At 36.1% G+C, this 27896-nt stretch overlaps 2 long non-coding RNA genes across 2 annotated transcripts; both read right to left on the bottom strand.

The window, feature by feature from the left end:
• Window positions 1-14071: 14071 nt before the first annotated feature.
• LOC128541093 (uncharacterized) lies at window positions 14072-15674 on the bottom strand. The gene is made up of 3 exons (XR_008365618.1): window positions 15235-15674; window positions 14759-14851; window positions 14072-14642 (listed from the first exon to the last, which is right to left on the bottom strand). It is a non-coding gene; the product is annotated as an uncharacterized LOC128541093 (long non-coding RNA).
• A 4991-nt stretch (window positions 15675-20665) lies between these two features.
• On the bottom strand, window positions 20666-21463 carry LOC128541096 (uncharacterized). The gene is made up of 3 exons (XR_008365621.1): window positions 21388-21463; window positions 20872-20916; window positions 20666-20754 (listed from the first exon to the last, which is right to left on the bottom strand). It is a non-coding gene; the product is annotated as an uncharacterized LOC128541096 (long non-coding RNA).
• Between the last annotated feature and the right edge of the window lie 6433 nt (window positions 21464-27896).

Consider the following 27896-nt stretch of genomic DNA (forward strand, 5'->3'; position numbering starts at 1 on the left):
CCAGGCGACAGGAGAAGATATAGGCTACGCAGAGAAACGAAAACGCCTTTGGGCTGTTAGTGTTACAAGTCACAATCCCTCGTCTCACCAGAAAAAGTAAAGGCACAAACAATTAATACCTGATATGTTCATAAAAGAGGCGCGCTTGTCACTCTCACATGGTCGATGATTAGAAGGTCTCTGGAGCGCTCGATCAGTGCACGTACGTGATGTTCCTACTGTACATTGTGAGATCACGTTGCCTGTTGTCATGGTACCACCCAAACCACAAAGGACGCTACCTGCTGTGACGTCACGTGAGAGACGCCTGTGATGGAACTGCCCTTACAAACACAAACAGTACAGTAGGTTCTGTCCATATTTATATCCCCCCTCGACCTCCCCCCCCCCCCCCCCCCAAATGAGCCAATCATGTATTTATTTATCAATTCACAGTATCGCGATGTGTTGTTATTCCTGTCTCTGAAAGAGTTGCTTGAAATTTTCTATGGACTAAATCCGTGTGTTTATCAACAACGAAAAAAAAACAGCTCCGCTAGAAAAACACGTTCTCCAATGGTTAACATTTTCACCGCGGATATGGAGCAAGAGGTCCTGAATCCACTAAACATTGGACGTCGGATAGATGTGCAGATCATGTCTATATTGGGTCCGGCGGTCCATGAACAATTTTGAATTTTGAAATTCAATTATGAAATCTATTCGAGGTCCAAACTAGGTCCACTATTTGGACGTCCAACCATGACCCAACTTAAAAGTCATTTTGACGACCTAATCTGACTTATTTTTTTAGATGAAAATTAGCTTCCCAAAAATGACATGGAAAACACGTTCCACAGACGTCAACATTAGACGTGCGATAGACGTCGAAAAAAGACGTCGCCTGACATTACAAAACAACCCCATCAATGGACGGAGTGTATTCGGCTAATAATTATATACAAATATGTAAATATTTAATCTGTTATGTGAGATTACAGAGGTAATCCCCCCCAACACAGTCTCATAACATTTATTAAACCCTATATTGTACATTAAGGCTATGTGCAATTGTTTTTCAGTTCATTAGGCTTTTAGTTAACAAAGCAAATCTCTGGCTCATGTACATTGTATGCATAAAACACCTTTCATATATGCTTGTATCCTATTCCAGATTTAGTTTACTCATTGATTTTTATATTATTATTCACTCTTTTGGGGATTATCCCAAGATTTGAATTGTGACTGCTGGAATTAGTGCATTTGGCCACAAGAGCATTAGATCAGGAACTGGCATCCCAGTGGTGTTTACTGGGGTTGAGGTCAGGGCTCTGTATAAAACACCTAAGAACTTCCACTCCAAACTTCCATGTCTTCATGGAGTTTTGTTGGCACGGATGTTGGAACAGATTTTGCTGAGAAGGCATAAAACTACACAATGCAAAGACATTATATGCATGCATCAGTTTGTGGAAGGAAGATCTATGGGTTTGGTCTTCAGCAGTCCACAAACGTTTGGCCATTTAAAGTATTTTCATTTTGTTTTAATGTTTTAATCTTCTCCAGAGCAATAATTGTACTGCCAGACAACTTCTCAAGCAGTGCATTAACTGCAGACATTACACAACACAATACATCTTAGTTGTGAAGAACATCGTTGATGACCTCAGACTCGCTGCCTGCAGCCTTGCAAATGTCAGCTGATTCCCTTTCCACAGATGTTACAGTACAGCAATGTCAGGACTAAAGGGGTCATTGCAGCATTTCCACTCGCGCAAACTTTTCGCATCTTCTTGGGACGCCGTCGTTTTCGTCGAGCTGCGACTCGCCCTACTTTGATGTCTAGAACATTTTCAGCTTCACACAATACATCTCCTAGAGTGAGCTGGGACATATGACATCTTAAAACATTAGCACATTTCATAACACCCAATAATCCAGAATAATATGATTATGAGAAATAAACAATGAGCAAGGCATAAGACATATTGCTTTTCAAACAAGTCATTTATTATTTACTTTAGTCTAGTAGGCATAGTTGGTAAGTTAGAAAATAACTTATCAGTTAAAATAAAAATTAGAATCCATAACTGGATCATCATGGGAAAGCAGCTGAAGATCATGTCCTGGTCCCAGTCATGCTGGGGGCTAAATTGTCTTCTAGTGTAGACATGAGTAGAACAAACTTCTCTTCTCTTCTCTTCTCTTCTCACAGTGCACTCAAGTTCACATCTTTTATATATTTGGTTCTAGGTATATTTATGTACATTCTATGCAAATAAAAATTAATGTACATTTTAAAATAAAGAATATTAATTTAAATAAAAACATTTTGGTGTTTACTTTGTTTCATTCAATCTGAATAACGGTTCTTTTCACCACTATTTAGATTAACACCACTTAATACGATTTAAATTCAAGCATGAAGTGTTTTTATTTTTTGTCGGCTTAGACAGGCCGGGTAATTTTCATGAAGTCTTCACTACTGTATGTTCTTGTTGTGGAGATTTGCAGTGGTCTTATTTCTAGTTGTTTTGCTACAGTAATTAAGTAAAAATCTAGTATTATTTTGGTAAGTTTCTATAAGAGTGGAGAGATACAACGATCTAGCCACACTGAGAGCTTTTTTTATAGATCAGGATGCTCTCCTTCCATGCTGTTTGAAATACTAAATTGAGTTTAAATTTAGCATTTACTTCCCAATTTCCTACCAGTCTGTTTTAAAATGCGTGTGTGGTCATAAAACCAGGAAGCAAACTTCTTATCTTTAAGTATTTTCCTTTTAACTGGAGTTGCATTATCTAAAGTATACCAGAATGTTGACTATAAATATTCAGTCTCCTGATGGAGTTCTGCGGGGTCAGATGGTGATCCAATCAAAGTGGATAACTATGAGAGATTACTCAAAGCTGTGTGTGGTATTTGATGTCAATGTACGTTTAAAGTTTAATGCGGTATCGTGGTGCTGTGCGTACATTGTTACCATGATGCGCTTTAATTGAGACAAGATAGTAATCTAAAATAACTTCAGACTGTGGAATTGTAATTATATTTCTTATACTTAAGGATATTATTAAATCTAAAGTGTGACTTGCTTTATAAGTGGGTCCTACTACACACTGATTTACTTCTACTGAGTCCAGTATGGACATAAATGCTGTTCTCAGAGGGTCTTCTAGATGCTCAAAATGAATATTATTAATATCGCCAGCAATTACCGCTTTGTCTACAGAAACGCCCAGGTTTGAAAGGAAATCTGCAAATTCACAAAAAAAAAATTCAGGGTACGGCCCGAGGGTCTGTAAATGATCATCGCGACTGAGCTGACTTAATATATGTAGCTACACTTATGTTCATAAAGAATTTCAGATGCATTAAATTTGTTTCTGTGTTTTTGTACAATAAGACAGAATATCATTGTAAATAACTGCAATGCCTCCTCCTTTACCAGTTAGACGAGGCTGGTGTATGTAGCTGTATCCAGGAGGACTAGCTTCATTTAGAGCTACATACTCACTGTCTTTAATCCAGGTTTCTGTTAAACACAGTATATCACCCCAGTGAAAAAAAATACACTTTACTGTATTACAAATATATTGAAATCCTCGATAGTACATTGCAAATATACTAACAAAAAATTGTACCATCAGTTAATATATACAGTAAAAAGTATACTAACATCATGCTTTTACCAAATTTTGGAATAAAATTTACTTAAAAATAATTGTATTATAGTACACTTTTCAAAAATATATTATTGGAAAATATACTTTAAGTGAAAGGTTGGTCTAATTTCCAATGTATACTTATTTAAACTTGTTTTTAAATGTATTTTTGGTATATTTAAAAAAAATTTAAGGTACAGTATTAGTTTAAACCTGGTGTGTTGATTTTAGCTGTTACACAGAGACTGAAAACAGGCCGAGAGCTACGGAGCCATTATACCACAAGCAAAGTACATGAGATAGATATCTTAAATACCCGTTTATTTTCCCATTTTTCTACCTCTTTTATTGTTATCTGCATCTTGATGTTGATGTACTCTGTATTACTGCCTCTGATCCACAGTGCTCCATCATCTGCATATAGTGATTTTTCTATTGTTTCTTCTACTCCATCGAATATATATGATGCTGAATAATATTGGGCTACACATGCTTTCTTGTGGGGTGCCGTTTTCTACTGTGTATTTTTTTTTTTTTTAGTATTCTGTGCCCACTCTGACTTCTATTGTCCTATTTTCTAAAAAGTTCTTTATCCAACTATGCATTTTGCCTCTTGTTCCTCATTTGTCTAGCTTGCATAATAGACCTCCTTTCCAAAGCATATATCGTCAATATTGAAAAAGACTGGCATTACTGTTTCCTTATTTGTTTGTGCTTTTCTTATTTCAGATTCAAGGTTTAATATTGCGTCCATAGTACTTCTTCCTTTTCTAAATTCATTTTGGTATGGCGATAAAAGTTTGTTTATTTCTGGTGGTGCGTCTTTTTGTTACCATTCTTTCAATTGTCTTTCCTATTTGCGATGTGAGTGCAATTGGCCTGTAGTTAGTTGGGTCTGAAGCTTCTTTACCTGGTTTTAGTACTGGTATTATAGTGGCTAGTTTCTAGTCTTTGGGGATATTACCTGTTTCCCATATTAAGTTAAAAGAGGCTTATTATCAGTTGAATCCAGTTCTCTGTCATGTGCATAAGCATTTTGTAGCAGATGTCATCTCTCACTGGTGTTGTTAGCCGTGCCCTTGCTGTTGCTTTTTTAAACTCATGTATTGAGAATGGGAGGTCTAGTTCTTCTCTGTTGCTTTCCTTTCTTCTTCTTTCCTTGTGTTGAATTATTATGTTTTTCATATTCTCTCTCAAATAGCTGTTTTCTGAACTGTGTATGTTGACAAATGTTATGGCTAAGGCCTCTGCTTTGTTACTAATTGCAGTCCCATTATTGTACTGTAGTACTGGGATTTCATTTCTAGTTTTAATCCGTTCATTTTCATTATCATTTTCCAGATGTTTGTTAGTTGTGTCTCTCTTCCTATCGTGTTGCAGTACTGTCTCCAGTGTGTGCGTTTAGCAGTTCTTGTGTTTTTCTTGACTATCGCCTGTGCTTTCTTATATTGGATTAGTTTTTCCAGTGAATGGTGTTTTTGAAGTTGTTTGAATGCTTTAATTCTGTTTTTGACAGCCTTGCTACATTCTTTATTCCACCATGGTACGCATTTTCCTTTTCGTTGCACCTTTGTTTTTCGGAATCGTTTTGCATGATGTTTGGTTAATAATATTAGTTGTTCTGTTTTTAAGTTCTTCTATTTCTGTTATACTTTTAATTGATTCCTCCTTATATGTCATATCTATATTTGTTTTAAATTTCTCCCACTTAGCTTTCCCCAATATCCATCTTGGTATTTTATTTTCCCTCTCTTGTCTGCTGCTTACTCCTGTTTAATTAATATCGGATAATGGTCACTTCCCATTGTATAGTACTTTTGGGTGTTCCATGTACATATTCCTGTGATTTCCTTTGACTGTTAAGTCTATTGCACTCTCTGTGTTATGTGTACTGTTGTGTCTGGTTCCCTCGATGTTGTTTGTACATACGAGACCTCTATTTCTTATAAATTCCTCTACTACCTCCCCATTTGTGTCTGTTTCTCTGCTTCCCCAGAGTGTATTGTGCGCGTTAAAGTCACCACAGCATATAATGTGTTCTTCCCATTTTCCTATTATTTCTTCCAGTGTGCTGTTGTTTAATTTACATGGATTGTAGTAGTTTACTATGTAGTTATGCTGCGTTCCCGTCCATACTGCGACTGTTATTGTTTCATGTTCATTCTTGCTTTCCACTACTATATATTTAGTTCCTTATTCTCTTAGTATTGCTACTCCCACTCCGTTCCTTTTTCTCTATCTTTACTAATTGTTTTCTAATTTCCTAGTATCTTGTATTCCTATTTTGTTTTTAGCCATGTTTCTTGTTCGCATATAATTTGTGGTTTTTCTGGTTTGTCTGCTATGAATGTTTAAGTTCTTGTCCGTTAGCTTTTAAACTTCTTAATAATATCATTATTTCAGGTTTATATATTGACTGCGCTCTCAATTCATTTATCATTGATTTTTTGCCTAACTTAGTCCGCTATCCCTAGGTGGTTCTGGCTGTGTTTACTATGGTCTTTATTTTCTCTATCTTGTTTGTCTGTGCGGAGGAGTTAATTATGTCTACCGTGAAGAGCACAACGTTGTTTTGGTTTACAATCAGAGTGTCTTATTTAATTTGACTACATCCAGTGTGTACCTTTTCTCTCTTTTTTTCCAAATCTTATCGTTTTTCCTTGTTTCCATTTTTCTTGTTTGTAACTTTTCGTGCCTCTGCATATGTTATTCCTTGCTCTGTTCTAGTCTTCTGTACTTCCACCGTTTTTTTGCTAGCTTCACATCCCCTGTATGCTGCACTGTGTTCTTCTCTGCAATTACAGCATTTGAGTTTGGTTCCTGTCTTTGGCATTTGGAACATCTTAGTGGGGGATGAATGTATCCCACGAATACTCTATATGGTAATTTACTTTCCCCAAATTTCATCTTCAGTGACAGGCTATCACACCTCATTCCGTTTCTTGTGGAATCTTTTAACCTCCTTTATTTTCTCTCCTGGCCCTCTCTCCAGTTGTTACTGTTGTTGGTATCCCCGTGATCACTTCCCGGGCCCTTCTTTCTTCTATCTGCACACTTTTGACTCGTTTCACCTTAATTTTATTAATTTTTCCTTGTTAAGTTTGTATTTTATTAATAGGAAACCATTTCTTAATATTTTGCCACTTTTAATATCTCCTATTGGTGTTGTTATTGTTTGTGTGATTTGTATTGGCTTCCAGTCTCTAAACGACGCTCCTTCCTGTGTTAGTTTCAGGATTACTTTATATTCTTCTTTTTGTTCTACACTTTGTTTTACCTTGTCCTTCACCCTTTCCTTTAAGTTAGATACTTCACTCATCTGTTGTTTTGGATGTTTGCATTTTACTTCTTTCCTGTTTCTTTGTACTTTTCTCTACTCTTCCCGCCTGCCGCCTTCAAACCACCTCGAGCAGACGTCCCCTCTCCCAGGCAACACTTCCGGTTTGAGACGTTCTTCTTCTACCCAGGATCTGAGTTACTTTCTTTTTTTATTGAACAAAAAATAGAACAAAATATACATTTATGATAGCATCATAAAGTTGTGTAAACGATCAAAAAACAAGGCACACATTAAAATTGCACAAGAAAATAAGTATCGAAACTATAGAGAAATAAGAAATAATAATAAAAATATATAACAAAGAAAAATTAAATAATTAAAATAAAAAAAAAGAGATGAAAAAGAAATGAAAAAAAGAAATGAAATAGGGTCTCTTTATTCTTCTCCTAATAAACCAAATTCTATTATTATGCCAACAAGTTTCTTGGCCTTTTTACCTTTCATATATTCCAATGATGGAACATAATTGCAAATAAAATCCTGTTTAAAGACTGAAAAATAAGGTTTAGTTTTATACACATGCATTTATAAATAAGAAATTTGCCTTAAATCAGCATTATATTGATGAGAAGGTTATTATTCTTATCATCCAGTAGTATTCCAATTATTCAATTCAATTCAATTTTATTTGTATAGCGCTTTTAGCAATTTTCATTGCCGCAAAGCAGCTTTACATAGTCAAAAGAATTATTTAGGTTTGTATGAAATGTGAATTTGTATGAATCAAAATGGTCAGTTTGTCCCTGGTGAGCAAGCCGAGGGCGACAGTGGCAAGGAAAAACTCCCTGAGATGGTAATAGGAAGAAACCTTGAGAGGAACCAGACTCAACAGGGAACCCATCCTCATTTGGGTGAAACAGAAAGCAGTAAATGATCTGCATTTATACAGTGTGTAGGGTGGGAGGCAGTTCAGCTATAATAGCTGATGTTAATTGATGTTAATATGGAGTCCAGGTAGTTATTGGAGACCCAGGTAGACTTGTAAGAAGTTCCAGTCATGAACTATCGAACTGTCAAGTCCCCAGAGAAACAGTTGCCAACACCAGTCAAGGCCAGAACCATTTTCTAGGTAGAGAGAATCATTCCCAGACACCAGACGCATCCCAGAGAGACACACGGGGCATCCATGTGACGAGATCTTCAGCCAGAAGCGGGGCACCAGGATGGGTCAGACAGGTCCGGAGGGCAGAGGGAGTCTGGATCACTGGCAGCTCAGGAACGACATGTGTAGCTCGACAGAGAGAGAGAGAAAGAGTGAAAGGGGGGGACAGGAGGAGAGAGGAAAAAGAAAGAGGGGGGGAAAGAGAAGAAGAGGAGAGATGGCAGTTAGGTATGGTCACAGTCACACAATGTATAATGTGAATGTATATTAACTGTAGAGTGCAAGCAGAGACTCCGGCAGGACTAACTATGACAGCATAACTAAAAGGGAGAGCCAGAAGGAAACACAAACATGAGGGCTTCCTGACATGTAAAGCAAACAATCACCTCACCGTCAGCAAACCTGAGTGATCAATGAGAGTGAGGAAGACAGCATCCAAACATACCAGTTCACCATAATACTCTACGTCCATGAGTCCCCCAGATCTGCTCCTTTACCTATGGCAAATCTATTTATAAAAATGCTTGGCTAAATAAATAGGTTTTTAGCCTGGACTTAAACACTGAGACTGTGTCTGAGTCCCGAACACTATTTGGAAGACTATTCCATAACTTTGGGGCTTTGTAAGAAAAAGCTCTGCCCCCAGCTGTATTTTTCATAATACGCGGTACTGACAAGCAGCCTGCATCCTTTGATCGAAGTAGGCGTGGCGGATCGTAAGACACTAGCAGTTCGCTCAGGTACTGCGGCGCGAGACCATTTAATGCTTTATATGTCAAGAGTAGTATTTTAAAATCAATGCGAAATTTCACAGGGAGCCAATGGAGTGAAGATAAGATAGGGGTGATGTGCTCATATCTTCTGGTTCTGGTGAGGACTCTCGCTGCTGCATTCTGGACTAGCTGAAGCTTATTTATGCATCTAGCTGAACAACCAGACAGTAAGGCATTACAATAGTCCAACCTAGAGGTGATAAAAGCATGAACTAGTTTTTCTGCGTCGTTTAGCGACAATAAATTTCTTATTCTGGCAATATTTCTGAGGTGAAAGATTGCTATCCTGGTAATATTATCTACATGTGCTTCAAATGAAAGGCTGGAATCAATAATCACACCAAGGTCTTTCACTGTTGCATTTGATGGAACAGAAAGGCCATCTAAAGTTACGGTGTGATCTAAAATTTTACTCCTAGCTGTATGCGGTCCTATGACTAGAACTTCTGTCTTATCCGGATTTAGCAGAAGGAAGTTAATTAGCATCCAATTTCTTATGTCCTGCACACATTGCTCAATTTTAGTAAGCTGTTTTTTCTCATCAGGTTTTGCTGAGACATATAACTGTGTATCGTCAGCATAACAATGAAAACTAATACCATGCTTACGGATTATGTTGCCCAGAGGAAGCATGTAAAGGGAAAAAAGCAGTGGACCTAAAACTGAACCCTGCGGAACGCCAAACTCCACTAGAGAACATGTAGAATAATCACCATTTAAGTCTACATACTGATAACGATGGGTCAGATAGGATCTGAGCCAGGAGAGGGCTGTACCCTTAATTCCCACTACATTTTCTAATCTGTGAAGAAGAATAGCGTGATCAACGGTGTCAAAAGCTGCACTGAGGTCAAGTAATACAAGCATAGTTACACAACCCTGATCAGAGGCCAATAGAGTGTCATTTACTACTTTAACGAGCGCTGTCTCTGTACTGTGATGAGGCCTAAATCCTGACTGATACAGTTCATGTATGCCATTTCTATGTATATATGAGCATAGCTGCTCCGCTACTATCTTTTCCAGGATCTTAGAGATAAAAGGGGAGGTTTGATATTGGTCTGTAACTGGACAGCTGACAGGGGTCGAGGTCAGGTTTCTTAATTATTGGTTTGATAACTGCTAATTTAAAAGATTTTGGAACATATCCAATGCTGAGTGAAGAATTAATTATTCTCAACAGGGGTTCTATTATTGCTGGTACTATCTGTTTAAGAAAATGTGTCGGTACAGGATCTAATATACAGGTTGATGAATTTGAAGAAGAGATGAGTGAAATTAGTTCATTCTCTTCAAGGGGAGTAAAGTATTCTAGGTTCTGGTCTGACATGGCTAGATTAACATCTGCATCAATTACATTGTTCGGTTTTAAAACCTCAATTTTATGCCTAATTATAATATGTTTTCTTTCAAAAGCGGGCAGTTATTGTATCTTTGGCTCCAACCAATAAGACATGTTTTCCCAAACGATAGCAGAGAACTCACAAGAAAAGGTGATCAGTAGTCTCAATGTCAATTTTACAGAAAGTACAAGCATTTGGTTCAAAATTAAACCGTTGTCTTAAAAACTCAGATGATGGATAAATACCATTAAATATTTTGAAATGGGTTTCCTTTGCTTTAGGAGCCACTGGAAACACAATATATTGTGTTCGTAGTATTTTAACGGTTGGTTTATCATAAGTTTGTAAAATATTGTTATAATATAATGATGTTGGATATATTATAAAAAATTTAAACAAGAGCGGATGATTTTGTTGGGAAGCGTTGCTTTAAGGTTATTACCATTAAAAAAAAGAAGTGATGGGAGATCACATGAACCATCTGAAATGTCTGGAAAGCTGTTTTGTACAAGGTTTATACAGTTGAAGCATCTGAGTTACCTGTAAGCAGCCCGTAAACAGGCCAGTCACAGGTGGAGCTGGTTACAACTAATTACAGAGAGACCCCTCCTTGTCTCCCTCTGGTGGCGGTCAGCGGTCATGGCAGACTGTCCCTTACATCAGAAGCCTGGTGACAGGATCAGGAGCCCCCAAGACTCACCCACTTTCTCTGTTTCGGACTTTTATTTTTTCAGTTTTTGGCCTGCAGGAGCACGCGCTGCACACATCGTATCTCCTGTGTTTGGTGTCAGAGTGTGATTAACATTTTCAGCCTTCTGATTTGCCAACATGGGAACACTTACTGAGAATATTAACCCTAATAATGTTTAAATAATAACAGCATACCCATATGCGTAAATAACAATAATATAATTAATTACAAAGATTTATGCTTTTTTTTTTAATAAACGGTGGTTAATAAAGTGCCTTCACGTCTGTAATAGCTTCTAACAATATATACATACTTGTATATTTTATTAATCATTTCTTTGTTTAGAATATACTGATCAGCCATTACATTATGACCACTGACAGGTGACATGTATAACAGATTATCTTACATGCTAATAGGTTATCTATCTATTATAATAATAAGTTGGTGGAATATATAATAGGCAGCAAATGAACATTTAGTTCCTGAAGTTAATGTGTTAAGAGCAAAAAAAATAAATAAAAATAAATAAAAAATGGGTAAGCTTAAGGATGTGAGTGACTTTGACAAATAGTCATCACATCCCAGTGTAACCCACACCACTAGGAGTGCACCGTGGTTACTAGATTTTTTCTATACGGCTCTATGTGAAAGGATATACTAGAGTAGTTCCATCTCAAATCAACCAATGAAAGAGAAATTTTCCACCATCACCTCTCAGATTTTGCTGATTTTTTTCACCAATTGTTGATATTGCCATGAAAATAAAAAACCCCAGTTTTTTTGTCCCAACTCCCACTCCTTAAAAAAAATGGCAGCCATCTCAATTTTTGGCCTCAACGTGCTTTTAGACATGCCACGCCCCTTTTTAAAATCCTCTTTTCCTTGAGAACTCGCTTGCTCTATGTCATATGGAGATGAAACTGGGTATATTTATGTAAGTTTTTATGTAGATTCAGATTCTGCAATCGGAATTTGGCTATCTGCTGTGGTTATGGAGATATTTCTGAAAAAACATTTTTTGGGGGTACCCCTTTTCGTGACTATATGTTGCACAGGCGTGAGCAGTGCCCCCCTAAATCAATACTATCTGATTATCTTGATTAGGGCAGGGCAATTCAGTGGTGTGGAATTTGCAAGGAAAAGAGGACAGTAGATTTCTATTTTTGCACATATTTCTATTTTTATTTTTAGTTTTATTTTTTCCTAGCACATTTCTATTTTTATTTTTAGTTCTATTTTTCCTAGTTTAATTAAATTTTTTATTTAATTTCTATCGTATTTCTTTTATTCATATTTATCCCTTATTTGTAAACTTTAATTCTCTTCTAGGGTCAATGGCAGTCGTATAATGCATTTCACTACATTTCGTACTGTGTATGTTTGTGTATGTGACAAATAAAATTTGAATTTTTTTTTTTATTTTCAAAAAGGGGCGTGGCATGTCTAAAAGCACTTTGAGGCCAAAAATTTAGATGGCTGCCATTTTTTAAGGAGTGGGAGTTGGGACAAAAAAATTGGGGGTTTTTATTTTCATGGCAATATCAACAATTGGTGAAAAAATCAGCAAAATCTGTGATCATGTGGTGGAACCCTCTGGTTGATTTGAGATGGAATCACCCAGTAATAGACCAGTCAAGATTCTAGGATCGCTACAGGAGGGCACAAAATATATGAGTGTTGGTTAACAACAGTAACAAAACAGACAGACCAAGAGAATGACTTAAAATGGCTTGTTTACTTTAAAGTGGTAAACCAGGAGATTAAAATGAAAACATAAAATTAAATAGCAACAGCACAGATAATATAAAATAATGCTTTCCCTTTAAAACTAAGTTTAAGCTCCTTGTAGCTAGTTAATTTATATATTTGTATTGCACTATATTTATTCCGTTAATAGTTAACTTGCTCTAGTTTTAGAATTATTACCTTTCCTATATCTGTTTACTTTTAATTAATTTATATTATTTTCCTGTTTTAAGTCTTATAATAACTCTTTTTGGAGCTTTACTTTGGTTATTCGTCTCATTTGAATTAAATCTGTGACCCACAAATTAAAACAATTTTACAGTAAAGTCAATCTGATCTGAGGAATAATCAATTAACCATAATAAATAAAACACTAACAATTGTAATACGCAACAAGAATTTTGGTCTATAGAATAAATGTAAACATGGAAAACAAACAAAATAGAAATGTCTTCTTACTTTAAATGACAAATTCAATTAACACAAGAGTCTTTATGTAGTGCAAATTCTTGTAGCGCTAATGTTCAGTTGTGCAAATTTCCAAACAGGGCAACGATCAGCATGAGGTAGTTTCGTGGAAAAAACACCTCGGGAAAAAATGGATAAATTCCACCTGTAATACTGGACGAACTTCCAACACTTGCTGAATTGCAGGATTCTCTTCTGATTATGCTTTTCAAGATTCTCTAACTGGGTGGCTCGCCATCTCAGGATAACATCTCAACTTAGGCTCAAGGGAAAAAAACTGACCTGTTTATACAAACAGATGACTGCTAGACTGAACACATCTTCCACATGTAACCTTAAACTACTTGGGAAATACTATTTAAGCACTTAAAATCAGTTATGTAAATGATTAGTTGCTAATTTACACTTTTGAGCTCTTCAGAATTACAATGCTAAAGTTACAACACAACATGTGACCAATAGATGCAAATAAACTTACATAAAACATTTCAAAACATTAACACATCACATTAAGACTTAATTTAACAGAGTTGCATGTCGTATTTTGAAACTCACCAAGTCCGGAGAATTTCAACACTCTTTAAATCAACCGTGTCAGAGCTGGCAGAGTTTACAATCGCACTTCATCCACTTTAATAACATCAATAATCATGCTAAGATGACCCAAATAAGATTTTTACACATGTTAAAATATTATCTAATACATTATTTATGCGTTTTAAACAAAAATGACCGATATACCTGTCTTTGAATCAGTGCTGACACTCGCTCGTTAAAAAGCGCATGTTCTCTCTCCCTGCGCCTGTCCGTCACACTGATGACATCATCACAGTGCGTATTTCACAAAACCCAGAGTTATCCTAATAGTTTAAACGTTCAACAGCACATTAACAAATTTAAAAACCCATTTAAATTTAGCATTCCTGTTGTTTTTGCTTATTATTATTTTAGTACAATTACTTCCCAGTGGGCACAAACTCGTGGAAACCACGTGGAAAAGACGTGTTTTCACCACGTGGAAAATACGGGTAATTTAGGCGTAAAAGGCAAGTCGAATTCCACGTGGATTTGACACATGGAATCCACGTGTTTTTTACCACTTGGAAAAGACATGGATGTTAGCCCATGGAAAATACGTGTTGTGTTCAACGTAAATTCTGCAAAGTTCAAAATGTCTACAACATCCTGTGTAAAGCAGACACAAATCACATAAAAGTTGTAATAACTAATAATTTATTCGTATTTTAAAACAAACAATACAAAATGCACATAAAAACTGGGTGTAGTGCATAATACTGAAATAACATAAAAATGTGAATACTAAAGGACTAATTAAACAAACAAAACATCTAAGAGGAGATAGACAACTGTCTCAAACAGCAAAAGAAACAAAATTACAAAAACATTTACTTAACACTTAATAAATGACACTGCATCCAGCCTTTCTTTCCTCTTAGGTGCAGTTCGTAACTGATTGGCAATGGAGCTGAGGGCAAAGGCTTCTGTAACATCATGCGCCTTTACTACACTGTCTGTCAAAGGACAAAAATGTTTAGTATAGTTTAGATGCATGGACTGCAATTTATCAATACAATCATTGTTTTAATATAAAAAAGACACAACCACAAGGCACTGTTCAATTACTTACCAGTTATTAATTTGCACAGCGCTGTCAAATGATGTTTTATCCCCTCGTGATCCCTTCATGTTTAGTTGAAACATAAGTGAATTGGTAAGGAATCTAAAAGAAAACAAACTTATCTATTTATCTTCAAAGAAATAAATGGGTAGAGTACCCACATAAGTTACACTGAAAAGTTCCTTCTCCCATTCTTAGAAATTCAATGGAACATATTCTGCAAGTGAATGTTAGTGTTCACTGCCAGAACTCCTCAGTGCATATAATATATTATACATGATGATGGTGTTGCATTTATGACAAATTATACCTGTTCATCAAATATTATAGCCTGTTTTTATGATTTTTGACAAATTAACGTTTGCAATTGCCTGTTATGCTTCAAAGCCTACGTTAGCTACATACATAGATTCATAATCAAGCTAACCGCGTCGGTTAGAACCTACACAAACTGCCACAGAACATACTAGAATATTACTGCTTACCTCAGTGCTCACCCTAACATCACACACAAATGTTCTCTGTATGAAACACGATTGCCACGGGTACTTTGTAACTTTAACAGACCGCAAATTTAAACAAATTTCGAAGTTTCTAATTTCTTTTTATTAGCTATAAATGTTTCGCGCTTCACTTAAAAAAACGGGATCCAGGAAAGGCTGATCATTGCGCATGCTCAGTACCACTCGCTAGACTGCAAAGTCACTCTGCGCAGCGACGCCTATGTGTCGCCTCTGATAGCACATCGGTGTTCTGAACTACTTTTTAGTTTGCAAATCCAGTGTACGTTGTAGTCAGATGTGGCATTTAGGCGATCAGTAACACATTTTGAAAATGCCATTTTAGAACACATTTTGGCTCATGTGTTCAACTTTAGAACACATTGGACACGTCATATGTGTCATTTTATTTTAGAGTGTGTTTAATGTTAATTAATGATTGTCACATTTATGTAAAAGCATACAAAATATGCACTCAAAGTTAAATCCAGCAACCATCAATAGGTGGTACAAAATTATTTTTCACATGATATCCACGTGGAAATGGGCGAAGAATAATGTAGATCTAAAACTCCATGTGGATTCCACATTAATTTAGAACAGGTTTTCCACGTGCCTAAAACGACGTGGAATCAACATGGATATCAGGTGAAAATTGGTGGATCCACCACTTCACCAAATATCCACCAGAAATCCACTTGGATTACATGTGTTGTGCCCGCTGGGTTCAATATACATCTTTTTCTTTATTATTTATTTATTTATTTATTTATTTATTTTTTAAATACACTAATTTCTAACCTGGGTTAACCTGGGTTTTGATCCATGTCTTTTTTTGCCTCCAGGGTGAGAGCCTCTTGCCATTAATCCTTGGTCAGTTTGATCATTGGAATAAACAGCCTTTATGAACATAAACATATAATCATAAACATATGGTGTATTTTTTTCTGTTCACCTGTGGCAGTTTGGTACAAGTATTTTGTTGTGTGGCACTGGTTTCATTGAGGCAAGATTTAAGTACTCAATAAAGTTCCTGTTCATGGAATAAAATTCAGAGACATTTATGCAGAAGTAATGATCAGTTACATGGTTTTCCTGCTCCCTCCATATCATTGACATGTCAAACAGCATGGATGAATGACACCATTTATTATTTACAGATTATGTTTGTCTATTTAACCATTTGTTTTGCTCCGCCAACACATGTCCTTTTGCATGTAGTCGGGACAGTTACCGAGAGACAGTTGGTGTAATTAACAGGGCTGAAAGTGTTTTTTGAAGCCAAAAGGTGAGGAGAATAATCCATGGAGGTGGTGGACAGTCCTGAGAAACTTACAGGATTTACTTTATATTTCCACTTATTCTGCTTTGGAATATCAGCTCTAATAACATCCAGGTTCCTGGGTGAATAAAAAATAACATTAAATACTAGTGTGCTATGTAGGGTGTACAATCGCTAATTCCACACACTAAATAGTGCCCATGATCAGGAGTTAGAGCGGGATTTGGGATGATAGTTAGCTTTGTCTGTTTTAGGCATAAATAAAACAAAATGAAGGCCAATGGAAATGACTTAAAAGCAATTATTAAGTCTAATTATTAATTAGAAGCAACAGTTAGGTGTTGTCTAAAATGACTATAACAGTTTTGAGACATAAAAAGAAAACACTGGAACCAAATTTTCTAAACCATGAACATTTATTTATTTATTAAATTGTGGAGGCAGGAGCGTAAATTCTCAGCCGCAATCACTTGTATCTGGGGAGACAGGAGAAGCACATGAGTAAAGGTTCAGGTAGTATCTAATCACCAGTTGCCGTTGGCATGACCTTTTAATAGCCCGCTGGCGACGAAAGCTTGGTGTTGTGTGCCCTGTTATATGTGGCTTGGTGTGTCGTGACAATTTCTCTACACAGGTGTTATCGCTCAGGACAGTGAATTATTCTGATAAGCCGATCTGTGCAGTGAGAGGATTCCGCATCTCTATTCCCTGTAGGTATTAAAGGTGTACATTAAAGATATACATACTCTCCATATGTTAATGACAGCTTATCAAACACCAAGTCAGACTTTGACAAAGAGGACAAATCAAACTGCACTTTGTTAATCCACAATGTACAGTTCAGGTATTCTGAAAAGTACAGATTCAGATTTATAACTAATGAGACCGGTGGTAGCTGGACAGGTAAACCTGGAGTGACTCTACAAACTGCAGGTGAGATTAATTAATGAAATTAAGGTCCAAAATATTAATTATCTGTGTCATTTACTTCTGAAGAACTACAGGAATGCACAGAGGTGGAAAGAGTAATAACATTGTGTGCTCAAGTAAAAGTACGGTTACTTCAGTGAAATGTTTCTGAAGTACAAGTAAAAATCTACTCAGGAAAAAGGAAAAAGTAGCTAATTGAAAATATACTCAGAGTTCCTTTTTTTTAAACCGAGGTGGGATGGAGGATTCTAGTGTAGTTAAAAAAAAAACAAGTTTACTTGATGGAACACCTTTGCATGATAAGGCTGTTGCCTTTCTGGTGCTTGAATTCAAAGTAGCTTAAATATTGCCAGGGCTTTGCTTCATAATAATTTGATGGCATTTCGCTTTCAGCTGGGTCTGAATCACTGGCATCTGTTTTGTCTGTCTCCACGGTTCCTGTGAATTTAGCGCGTTTGTTCTTCACGCCAATCAATCAATTAATGCAGTGGTTTCTGGGGTGCAATTTTTCCTTTCCCTTGCATTATTTTTTATTATTTAGCATTTTCCTATTACTTTAAATTTTTTGCTCATTTAGCAAAATGCTTGCAGACCAAGTTACTCACAATCCAAGGTTACGCTGTACTTGAATTAGACAGAGAACTGATTCTAGTAATACGAGGAATAAAACACTTGTGGAGTGTGCTGTGATAAAATAATCAGTGATGTGCTCGTCTGATAATGCAGACTTACTACTGACGCGCAGATTTATTGTCTTTTATTGTCAGCCAATATTCATCGACATTCACAGATGGCAGTGTCTGATGTTTTTCTATTGTGTCAAATCAGTTTTGCGCTGGTTAAATGTTGTGTTGGTTATTTGTGGTCTGACTGGGACAACAGTAGCCTACCCAGCTGCAGCTTCAGGAAATGCCCAGTAGGTGGCACTATGATACCACAATTTAATGATTGCACACGTGTGGTTTGTTTTCAAATAAAGTGAGAAAATGTCTCAACACAAAGAAGAAAAACATCTGTATTCACCATCGTACAAATTATAATTTAAGAAATTGTGTTGGCATAGAATTTTATAATAGGTGAAAAATGTCACTACAGGGCTGCTGTTGTAGAAAATTAAACAATTTCTGACCATCACCATGTGATATTACATACAATAATAATAATAATAACTATCAGAAACAATAATAATAATAATAATAATAATGAAACAATCAGAGAGACATTTTGTCAGTATCTGTATAAAGTGATGAGTGGAGAGGTGTTTGTTTAAAGTCAAACTCACCTGGCGAAAGAGGCACATTATCACACCTGATCACCTGCATCAGGTCTGTGGAACAGATGATTAAATTAATCTGATTTAGTTGAAGTCTTATTTTACGTGTATAAAAATGAACTTGTAACATCAACTCTGATGACTTTATCATGGTGTGAATGTGATAATCACCTGACCCTGCGCTCTGACCCCAGTTTCCTAATTGGGATATGCGAAAATTGAGCAATTTCCCTCTGGGATTAATAAAGTTCTAATTATTATTATTATTATTATTATTATTATTAATTTCCCCTGCGTCGCAAGCACCACTAATAATAATAACAATAGTAATGATAATAATATACTAATAATAATAACTCAAAGTGATCTTATGAAACAGAACAGAGAGACTTTTTTGTCAGTATCTGTGTAAAGTGATGAGTGGAGAGGTGTTTAGTGTCCTGCTGTTTCAGAATTACCCAGAAAATCCACTCGTACCAGAGCCAGATCAAAAAAGCTTCGAAATCTTCCTGTGGAACAGATGATTAAAATTAATGTGATTCAGTTGAAGTCTTTATTTAATGTATATAAAAATTAACCTGTAACATCAACTCTGATGACTTTATCATGGTGTGAATGTGATAAGGACAGATCTTCCTCACTTTGTACATAATAGTTTGAGGGAAATTTCCAAAAATGTAAAATCTTATAAACTGATCCAGACATATTAGACTTTCTTCCCTTTTTAATTCATTGAAAAATCATAATTATTTGTGATGTATGTATCAGTATTGTGCTAGAGTTTCACAAACGCTGCATCCTTACACTACCCACAGTTTTGTATTCCTCTCATCTTGCAGAAATTTGCCAGTAATTACAGTTTTTTCTTCATTAATTAATGATTTTAGTTTAAAGTTAATGATGTTTTAAAAAAGCCCACGGGACAATTTAGTCCCCCCCAGAAACACGGCTGTCCTGAAGACTCCTCCCATAAACATGAATGTCTCCTTACAGAAAAAAATTATCAATCACTTAAGGCCGCACACGCATGTTAATCTGTTTACGTGATGTAACTGTGAGTGAGCTCTTACTATAAAAAAAAATTAAACAGGTTCATCAAAATAAACCTGTGATTTGCAGATGTACAACTACCACAGAGCTGCTGGTGCAGAAAATTCATCAACACCTTCAACCACCATGTGATATTACATATAATAATAATAATAATAATAATAATGGCTCAGAGTGATCTTATAAAACAGAACAGAGAGACTTTTTGTCAGTTTCTGTGTAGTGATGAGTGGAGAGGTATTTGGTGTCCTGATGTTTCAGGATTACAGTCAAACTCACATTGTACATCGTATTCCACGCTTGATCCCTTTGTTCCCTCTGTGGAAAAAATGGTTAAATTAATGTGATTTGGCAAAAATCTTTATTTTATGTGTATAAAAATGAACCTGTTATTTCATAACAATAGGGAACATATGATTTATGACATGTGTATCATATCAGGCCAAAATGTCACAATCAGAGCATTTAGACTAATCAAAGGTTTTTAATCCTCTAATACCACCTGCTACTACAGGCTACTGGTGTAGAAAATGAATCATCACCTTCTGACCACTGTGATCTCACACAGAATAATAATAATAATAACTCAGAGTGATCTTATAAAACAGTACAGAGAGACATTTTGTCAGTATCTGTGCAAAGTAATGAGTGGTGAGGTGTTTGGTGTTCTGGTGTTTCAGGGTTACCGGCACTCTTCCCCATGCCAACAGGTTGTCCAACATTGATGATCAAAATTAATGTGATTTAGCAGAAGGCTACTGGTGTAGAAAATAAATCATCACCTTCTGACCACTGTGATCTCAATAATAATAATAATAATAATGGCTCAGAGTGATCTTAAAAAACAGAACAGAGAAACTTTTTTGTCAGTAAAGTGATGAGTGATGAGGTGTTTGGTCTTCTGCTGGTTTAGGATTACCGGCAAAGTTGGTTGGTTCAACATCCACCTCAAGAAACGGTACAATTCTTCCTGTGGAACAGATGATTAAATTAATGTGATTTAGCTGAAGTCTTTATTTAATGTGTATGGTGTGAATACACATTATCACATTGTTTATGGTGTGAATGTGATAATGACAGATCTCACATTCTGACGCATCAGGTTGTCCCATATCATTTTTGTTGTCATTGTCTGTGGAAGAGATAATCAAATTAATGTGATTTAGCTAAAATCTTTATTTAATGTGTATAAAAATGAACCTGTAACATCAACTCTGATGACTTTATTATGGTATGAATGTGATAACAAATTTTTCTCACTTTGTACATAATAGTTTGGGGAAAATCTAATCCTCACAGATTATTTCATAACAATAGAGAACATATGATTCATGACATGTGTATCGTATCAGGCCAGAATTTCACAATCAGTGCATTAAGACTAATCAAAGGTTTTTAATCCTCTAATACCACTTGCTACTACAGGCTACTGGTGTAGAAAATAAATCATCACTGTGATCTTACACAGAATAATAATAATAATAATAGTAATAATAATAGTAATAATAACTCAAAGTGATCTTATCAAACAGAACTTTGTAGAGACTTTTTGTCAGTAGCTGTGAGTGGAGAGGTGTTTGGTGTTCTGCTGTGTGAGGATTACCTCCTCTGCGGACCTCTCCGGTGCCGGTGGAACCTGTGAAACAGATGAATAAAGTTAAGGTGATTCAACCGAAGTCTTCATTTAATGCGTATGAGAATAACCCTGTTTTAACATCAACTCTCATGACTTCATTATGGCGGTTAATTTCCCCTGTGTCGCAAGCACCACTAATAATAATAACAATAGTAATGATAATAATAATAATAATAACTCAAAGTGATTTTATGAAACAGAACAGAGAGACTTTTTTGTCAGTATCTGTGTAAAGTGATGAGTGGAGAGGTGTTTAGTGTCCTGCTGTTTCAGAATTTCCCAGAAAATCCACTCGTACCAGAGCCAGATCAAAAAAGCTTCGAAATCTTCCTGTGGAACAGATGATTAAAATTAATGTGATTCAGTTGAAGTCTTTATTTAATGTATATAAAAATTAACCTGTAACATCAACTCTGATGACTTTATCATGGTGTGAATGTGATAAGGACAGATCTTCCTCACTTTGTACATAATAGTTTGAGGGAAATTTCCAAAAATGTAAAATCTTATAAACTGATCCAGACATATTAGACTTTCTTCCCTTTTTAATTCATTGAAAAATCATAATTATTTGTGATGTATGTATCAGTATTGTGCTAGAGTTTCACGAACGCTGCATCCTTAGACTACCCACAGTTTTGTATTCCTCTCATCCTGCAGAAATTTGCCAGTAATTACAGTTTTTTCTTCATTAATTAATGATTTTAGTTTAAAGTTAATGATGTTTTAAAAAAGCCCACGGGACAATTTAGTCCCCCCCAGAAACACGGCTGTCCTGAAGACTCCTCCCATAAACATGAATGTCTCCTTACAGAAAAAAATTATTTAAGTCTTTATTTAATGTGTATGGTGTGAATACACATTATCACATTGTTTATGGTGTGAATGTGATAATGACAGATCTTCCTCACTTTGTACATAATGGTTTCAGGGAAATGTAATCCTCACAGATTATTTCATAATAATACACTTACAAAGGATAATAATAATAATAATAATAATAATAATAACTCAGAGTGACCTAATCAAACAGAACAGAGAGACTTTTTTGTCAGTATCTGTGTAAAGTGATGAGTGGAGAGGTGTTTGGTGTCCTGATGTTTTAGGATTACAGTCAAACTCACATTCTGACGCATCAGGTTGTCCCATATCATTTTTGTTGTCATTGTCTGTGGAAGAGATAATCAAATTAATGTGATTCAGCTAAAATCTTTATTTAATGTGTATAAAAATGAACCTGTAACATCAACTCTGATGACTTTATCATGGTATGAATGTGATAATAACAAATTTTTCTCACTTTGTACATAATAGTTTGGGGAAAATCTAATCCTCACAGATTATTTCAAATCTTATCAGTTGATCTGGACATATTAGACATTTTTGTCATGTACAGAACAAATGCGCAGATTAACACAATGACAGACCTTTAGCTTCTGAAAACATGCAGACGGCAGTGAGGATATAAATGCAGCGGTCAGGTCGGAGTGAAATTTAGATAATTGTCAGTAATTCAGTGTTTCCCCTCACATACACAAGTAGTAAAGTTGTAGTAAGCAAACCAACACAAGCTGTAGTAAGCAAACCAAGCAAACAAGTCAGAACAAGATCAGGGAAGGAAGCGTTTAAGGGAGGCAGGTTTGGAAAATCATTTTTAAGATGCCAGGAAGATGAGGGAGAATGAGACCTACAGCTGGCAGCAATACCTACTGGATTCCAACTGTCGTTAAACAACAAAGAAGAAGACAAAGAAAAGGTTTAGTTTAATCATTATTTATACCATAATGTAAACATACTGTATATTTTGGAGCAACATGACCTGTGAGGAGAGTTTTTATGAATTTGTAAACGCTTGACGTCCCCCTTGTTCTGCCTGTATGTTTTTCATTTTGTTTACACAAAAAGTATTAGACACTTCTGAGCGCCATGGACAAGATTGTGTCTCCCCAGATAAAGGATCAGGAAATGCTGGTTAGCTGTATATTATCATAAGAAGGTAATTAAAGGTTAAAACCTGTCTCTGTTCTGTTCATCACTAAAGGTGCGTTCCAATCGACCTGAAGTACCCTGCAAAGTATACTTCACAGAAGGGTTCAGCCATGTGAATAGTTAAGTTCCAAACCACAGGGAGTGCAAATGTTCAGTTCAAAGGGAACTACGACCTGTAAAGGGAATGAAAATTTCCTATAAGTCATTGCATCTCGCTGGAGTTCGACAAGTGATTTATATATTTATTATCATTATTATCGAGGACGTCATATTAAAAGTTAGGCTGTAGCTATCGAATTTTTTTGTACAATAATATAATATTTTAATACAAGGAATAGCTTAAAGTTGACTGAGATTAATTAAGTGCATTACAGGGCCATACATTCTTATTTTAAAGCCTTTTCTCAGATGCAAAAACTAAAAAAAAAAAAAGGCATTTCAAAAGACTTTAAATAATTTTAAAAACACTAAGGTGTGCAACTAAACTTTTAGAACTAAAAGTTTCAAAATCTACACCTCAGGCACAACATAAGTCTTTACTGACAATTTCCTTCATTTTCTCTTGCTGGTTTCTTTTTCTCTCAATTCACTAATATTTTTATCGTTTTAAATTTAAAAGTGCACAAAAAATTACATTTTTATTTAATCAAGAAAGCCTTATTATTACATAGGCTAGTAATCTGAAAAAACCTCTTCACATCTTCAATCGATTACTATTAATCAATAATTTATTTACAAGTTTCAGTAGTATATATTTCACAATGGTATCAGTTTTTATTTAAATAAATATTCAATATTTTATGTCCGTCGTGTGAAATTTCCACAGCAGCAGCGATAGGCGCTTTTGTTACCATGGTAACGCACAGAGAAAGTGACATCTGCGCTGGTAACTTCGCAGGGTGTTCCGAATGGTGGAGTTTTGTTGAGGGAAGTTGCCTTCATCGACATTCATTGGAAACGGAGCAGGAAGTAGGCAGCACTCGGGAGGAGCCAAGATGGCGGTGATGTAGCGGCAGTGTTTTTTTACGCTCTGTCAGGTCTTTTTTAGAGGGATGTGACTAAATGGTCAATTCTTTATAGAGTAACTGAAACGTGAATCCAGCAACTTGTCACACCTACTTTATTTAGTTAGAATCCATTTCAAGAAGTTTAATTGACTATTTACTGCCTATTATGGATATCTCTGGTCGGATGCCTTCTGCTACGGCCAGTAGTAAAGCTCATACGTGGTACTACGTCGAAACCAAAATACATTTGGACGTTCTTGCGCAGCCCCTTCCTGAAACTCCAGAAAAATTACCTCCACCAAAGAGACAAAGACAGGAGAAAAAAGTGAGGATGACACTAACGCAGTGCTGAAAGCTGTTCAAGAACCTTCTGCCAAACATGATGAGACCTCGAAAGCTTTGTTTAAAAAAGTCTCTGCTGTTGAAAAGGTCTCTTTATCTACCTCCGAAGTAATGTCCTCACGCACGGCTACAGTTAACCAGCTTGTCATTGATGTGAGTGATCAAAAAAGCTAAATTATGAGACTGGAAGAAACAGTGGAGCAAATGAAATTTTAAAACAAACAACTGAAGACCAAAATAGCGGACATGCAGAGATACAGCTGGCGCTGGTCGCTGAAACTGCACGGCTTAAAGGAGGAGAACAAGGATGATACACAACAGGTCGTTATGAATATTTGTTGGGAAAGTGGCAACTAAATATCGGGACAAACTGAAAGATGTTGTTGACATCGCACATCACCTGGGCCTGCGCAGAAAGAATGGATCTGCTCAGTCAGTCCTAGTGAACTTTTCCATGCGTTACTACAGAGATTTGATTTGGAGGGAGAGAGATTCCAAGTACTTGAAAGACGATAATCTGCGCCTCACTGAAGTTCTGTCTCCAGAGGACAAAGCTGCTAGGGACAAACTGTGGCCTTTGCTCAAAAAGGCGAGCGAAAAAGCCAAGAAGGCGTCATGGTACGGTACCTCCATCATCATAAACATGAATAAAATTGTCAGAGAGTTAGTTGAAGATTATTTTGATTGTGTTGTTGTGGATTATGTTTCTCTTTTTTTGTGTGTAGGTTGATCAATATATAAGGGTCAATGACGTGACGCCCTTTTTTCTGCCTGGGTTAATTTTATTTTGCAGAAAAAACTAAAAAATACATAAAAATTTCTCATCTACTTGTTATACCTTCTTTACCTACTAAACCACTCAAACGTCTCCAAATTTTTAAGTTTTTAGTCATTTTTCTGCTATCCGAAGTGCCAAAACATCATATGGGGCGACCGTCCGGCCTTGACTTTTGTTAGGAAAACTGGTTTAAAAACAATTTAAATCAACTTAAATATATATCTTTTCCTAGTTGGCATAATTTCAAACATGTTTTACACTCATTGACAAAACTATAAAGCATTTGCTCATATATTTTTATCATGATATACAAACGAATGTTGTCCGAATTATGTTGATTCTATCCATATCATCCGGGGCGACCATCAACAAACCACAAATTTGGGACCTTTATTTTAAAAAACATCTCAAGGATGGGATACTGCATCCGCCAGACACAAGTGAAGACCCCCTGGAAACAACTGTATTGTAAATCAGTCTCTCTCATATAGTAAGAAAAAACTGTTTTTTAACTGCTGTGATGTCGTAGTCACTTTTGGTCATCATGTGGGGCGACCACCCCAAAACTGTGAATTATAATTTTTTTCCCACAAATCTATATTTTGATGATAAATTTGATAGTGCTTTGTCACTAAAAGAAGCTTGTTTGGTTTCTGAGGCTAACCGTTAGCCTGTTATACCTGAGTAAACTTGAAAACATCATATGGGGCGACCGAGTATCATGTGGGGCGACCACTGCTGAGTGTTTTAAATGATAGATATATGTCCTATATTTGTAGTTTTCATATTCTATACATCAATTCTATACATAGAGTTAATTGTTTAAGCATAATTATTTGTATATTTTACTTTTTTTTTTTTAATTCAGCCATTTTCCATTCCTTTTATAGGGAGAAACATTTTTTTGTTGTAATCCATCCTACAGGAAAAATGTAAAAAATATGAAAAAACTACACAATGACATTCTATTTATCTGACTATACATGTATTAGTCATTTAAAACAAGTTTGAACCTATTTTACCTATTTCCTAGATGGCACGATTAACAAGCAAAGAGAAGACTGCTCGTCATAGACAGAAAGTCAACTCCGACCCTGCAGCAAGAGCAAAGTACCTCAATATCAAAGTACAACAGTTGTTACAGTTTCTTGCATAAATCCACTGTAAAAGTTGTTTTTACACTGTTAAAGGTCCTACACATTATATTTTTTATTAAATGTTAATATGATCTTTAGGGTCCTAATGAAAAGTTTGTATTATACGTTAATTAAAAATTCAAAAGGATTGTGTAAAAAAAACACTACTTTTACCTGGTAAAAACTAGCTCTGTTCTCAGCAACCTGTTTCAGTACATGCTAATTTAAATGCTCATGACCTCTGCTGAGCCCGCCCCCCCAGTTCTGTGGGGCGTGACACATGGGGTATAGCGACGGAAGTGTAGTCCAGTGCAGGCAATGCTTTGTGGGTAATGCAGTCCAAACTGGAAAACTATGGAATATAGAGCCTGAGCCTGTTTTCTTCAGTCGTTTTTGGTTTGATTTAAGTACGGAACCTACGCGGAAGTTTGTAATATCGCCTGACAATGCAGAAATTAAAAGAATGGACATGCATCGACTCGATTTGTCTTTCTCATCACTGCATGGGCATGAATTAACGGGCTGTTGCGCTGCCGCGAGCAATAACAACAAAAGCGGAGAAACTTACTGAGAGAGATACGGACGCGATGTGTTTACTGATGTGTTTACATGACTTCTTAATCTTAGACAGACATCGTTATAAACCATCTAACGTTACAAAGGTAAGCATAATATAGTTTTCCGACTACGTACACAGTCTGCAACTAGACAATCACCTTAATGCATTGTTTATTATAAACGGGCGATTTGGGATTATATAGAGACGGATGTACATAGAGAAGAAGCCATAACCATGTTCTATGAGAGTGTAAGTTAACTTACACTCCGCATTCATCGTGATTATTAGAAAAGGCGATCTGCAAAGAGTCATAGAAAAATAAATTACACTCACCGAGCCTGGTGAAGATGAAGCAGGAACATGAAGCGTTAGTACAGATCTGATTTTTAGGAGCAGCTTCCTAGTAAAACCTGCTTTATATTGACCCGCGTTTATAAAGCAGTCTGGTAAAAAATGATTAGTGCAAACATGAACGCATTTAGGTAAATCGGCGGGGACGTTAGCTTCAAAAACTAAATTCAGCCACTGCGTCCTCAGTGGCTCAGATACCTAACCCTAGGTAGGTACCCTAGGTCACTAACCCTAGGTAGTGAATGACAACTGCTGTGTTCGCTATTACACCCAACAACTGTACACAACACTCGCTTAGGCGCCATTTTGCTCCA

Source organism: Clarias gariepinus, chromosome 14 (assembly GCF_024256425.1).
Source record: "Clarias gariepinus isolate MV-2021 ecotype Netherlands chromosome 14, CGAR_prim_01v2, whole genome shotgun sequence".
NCBI lineage: Eukaryota > Metazoa > Chordata > Actinopteri > Siluriformes > Clariidae > Clarias > Clarias gariepinus.